We start from the raw sequence: 3,513 nt of genomic DNA on the forward strand, positions 1-3,513 counted from the left end.
GAATGGGCAAATAGACTCTACCTCTTGTTGGTCATAGTGGCAAGGTACGAAAGAACATATGGGACTACAAATAGCACAGTGTCCCTTTTTGGAAAATACAATTGGCCTCAGAAACCATTGTGTGGGATTGCCCTGGAAAGCCATATGAATTATTCTTTATGGAAGTTGGACCCTCTGAAGGGCAGATGGCCTTTGTCACCATGATATGACATCCGTCCCACCCCTCTCCAATGCCGACCTTCCATCTGTCCCAGGAAGGGCTGTCTTCTCACAGTGGGTGTTGGGTATTTCTGCCTCTCCTTTTGGCTTCTGCCCAACCACACCCGCAGCCCTATGCCTCCTCCAGCTGCTCTAGTTCACAATATTCTTTCTCTTCTCTGAACTTTTACTTCCTATAGCACTGACAGAGCCTTGATATACTTCCTCCTCTCATGAGTTAATTTCCTTGTGTGCCTGTTTGCCTCAAAACCGGATAATAGGCCCTTGGCACCTCTCCCTATGTCATGCACAGAGTGGGCATTCAGTGAATGGTTCTTGATTCGATTATACATTCATGACATCACTGTAGAGTTAGTCTCCCTGGGCTACATATCAACATGGAAGACAACTGCAGCCCCCTGACCTATTAGAAAACTGTGACATCTCACGGGAGGGCTCAGTTGCCCTTCAAAGACAGGAAAATAAATGTCAGATTTGGTCTTGTTTCTCCGATCTCCATGCAATCGTGGCTTCAGACCTCTGAGGGTGGAAAGAATTGGATTGTTTCATAATTGCTTAGAAGTAAGCATAAAACGCACTAAGGCATTGAACTCGGGGTGCGGTGAAAAAGAGAAGCTGGGAAGGGTGAGAATTCATGGAATCTGGTTGGGTGATCCTCATTTTGTGCCTTTGTGTGGGAGAAGAGCAGATGGTGGGAGGGTGAAAGGAAGGGCTATTTCCAGTTGCTCCAAAAACTGCGAGTGGGTGGGAATTAAGTCACTATCAGGTCAAGTTAATACTGGTTAGAATTAGCAAAGTGACTGAGAGTGAGCCTTGGGGTTTATTTTTCGGAAGAAGTTTAAAAGTCCTTCCCACAAAGTACTCCAGTTCCATTTAATGCAATGCCTCTGATTTGTCACAGGCAATTTCTATGAACTTAGGCTGTTTTCCCAGTGGACTGGAGTTTCTGTATCTCTCTTAATCTGCATAGCCCAGTGGGGAGAGAATTTGTGTTTGCTCCCCTCCCATCTCCTGCTTACAACTCCTGCTCCCAGCTGGCTTCAGGAACACCCTTGGCAGAGGGGGTAGTGGACCCTCCCTCCACCCCCAAAAACTTAAAGAATGTGCCTTGATTAGAAGCACAAAGCAGACCTCAAGATGTGTTCAGCAGCTGTGGACACCCTGGAGATACAAAGGAGAGGGGGCCAGTGCCTGTAATGCCAGCAGTTTGGGAGGCCGAGGCAGGAAGATCACTTGAGGTCAGCAGTTTGAGACCAGCCTGGACAACATGGCGAAACCCCGTCTCTACTAAAAATACAAAAAATTAGCCAGGTGTGGTGGTGTGCACCTGTAGTCCCAGCTACTTGGGAGGCTGAGGCAGGAGAATTGCTTGAACCCAGGAGGCAGAGGTTGCAGTGAGCTGAGATCGTGCCACTGCTCTCCAGCCTGGGCAACAGAGCAAGACTCTGTCTCAAACAAAACAAAAAGAGAGAGAGAAAGAGAGAGAGAATGTAGAGGAATGGAACCATTATATTACACATCCAAAAAGGGGACAATCCACTTTTTGGTTTGGAACATGACATGTCTTCATGCCAAGCTGTCGTTCCCAAATCGTGTTCTATTAATTTAATTTAATCTTATGATTACTTTGGATTGATTGTCCAAAGCCCTCACCAATTTGCGACAGGAAAATGCAACCTGGAAGGATGTTAGGTTTGGGAGAGATGCAAGTTGATACCACCGGCCACTGGCCACCAGGTCTCCATTCACAGATGACAGATTTTTGTTTCTATCATCAGCTGACAAATAACAGCTATGTGATTGACTGGGTGAAAAATAAATTTACTGTAGCGTGTTAGTTGCACCATTTCACTCCCTTTATATTTTTAAAGCAAAGATTGAAGTTCAAAAAGAAGCCTCATTTGGTATTTTTCACGTCTGATGGTAAACTCCCTGAGAACACAGACAGTTGGTTTCCTGGGAGAAAACCCCATGGCTTGTCACCAAACAGCGTGCAAACAGTAGGTACGTGGGTGGGGAGGCCTCAGTAGTGTCACATACAAAGAAAGGAGTGAAAGCCTGACATAAATTCTCTTCCTTATCCAAAAAGCGAAACTATCCTATGCAGAGGAAGATGGAACTGAAACAAGTATGTATCTTTCCTTCTTTGTATCCCACGACTGTAACCATACATATGGCTCTTGGGACCTGTGGAGTCACTCACTGTCCAAAGGCCACGGAGGCTCATTCCTTGTTAGAATAAGGTTGCCTGTGCAGGCAGCTGGTCCTGTATGCAGTCATCGGGGCCTGCGTCTGCCAGGCGGGGAGGATGAGGCTGCCAGTGCTGTTGCCATGGTCCCGTGCAGTGTTTCCATAACACAGCCGGCCCACATCCCCAGCAGGCCAGCTTGGATGGTTTGCCCTGCATGATGCGAGGCAGGCTGGAGAGGGATCAAGGACCCTTTGGGACTGGAATTCTGGGTTTTGCGTGTGAGAGTTTAACTCGGCTAAGACCAGGCCAGTACGTGAGTGCAGGCCCGAGATCGAAAAGGGAAAGTCCTGAACGCTCTCTTCCCCCTGTCTTTTCGGCGGGGCTTTGGGAGTTTGTGGGGTGTCCTGAGTGTTTGGGCCACAGGGATTCTTGCATCCGGGAGATTCCAGGAGCTGTAGGGGGTGAAATGCAAGTAGGAGGAGCGGTGAGTCACGACCAGTGGACCTGCATGGGCTAACTCTTACTGATTCAAGGGTTCAGGAAGAGATTTACAAATGTCTCTACTTTGTCTACAAAAGAACACAAAGGAATTTAGAAACTTAATTTGAAGTGGAGTTTTTGGGAATCTTTGATTTCTTGGCAGTGGTAGGCTACCCACCATCTGGGACCTGTGTGTGTCATTGAAAAGAGAGTCCCCTCTGACAAGAGCAGAGTGCGGTAGGCATGGCCTGGAATCCCCAGGTGGCCTCACAGCCCGTTTTAGTCAGCAATTCTACCGGACTTCCAGTGACCCAGAGAACAAAGCTCACCACTGCTCCTTACTCCGAACTGGTAATAACCTTGACAGGGCTGATGGGAGTCCTCCTGCTGGCTGCAAACTCCACCTGCAGCAGAGACGGGGCTTCTAGGAGACAGGGTCAGAGCAAGTGAGTGCTGCTGGGTTTGCCCGGCTGGGCTGCTGGAGTGGGCATGCTACTCCTCCGAGTACAGGAAGCATCCTCGGCCCCAAACCAACCCCATCTCAACTTCACTCCCCCATTCCTCCCGGCTGACTCCTTGATCTGTCCTACTTCCTATACCAGAGAGGATATCTAAATATTTTT

This window comes from Rhinopithecus roxellana, chromosome 11 (assembly GCF_007565055.1).
Source record: "Rhinopithecus roxellana isolate Shanxi Qingling chromosome 11, ASM756505v1, whole genome shotgun sequence".
NCBI lineage: Eukaryota > Metazoa > Chordata > Mammalia > Primates > Cercopithecidae > Rhinopithecus > Rhinopithecus roxellana.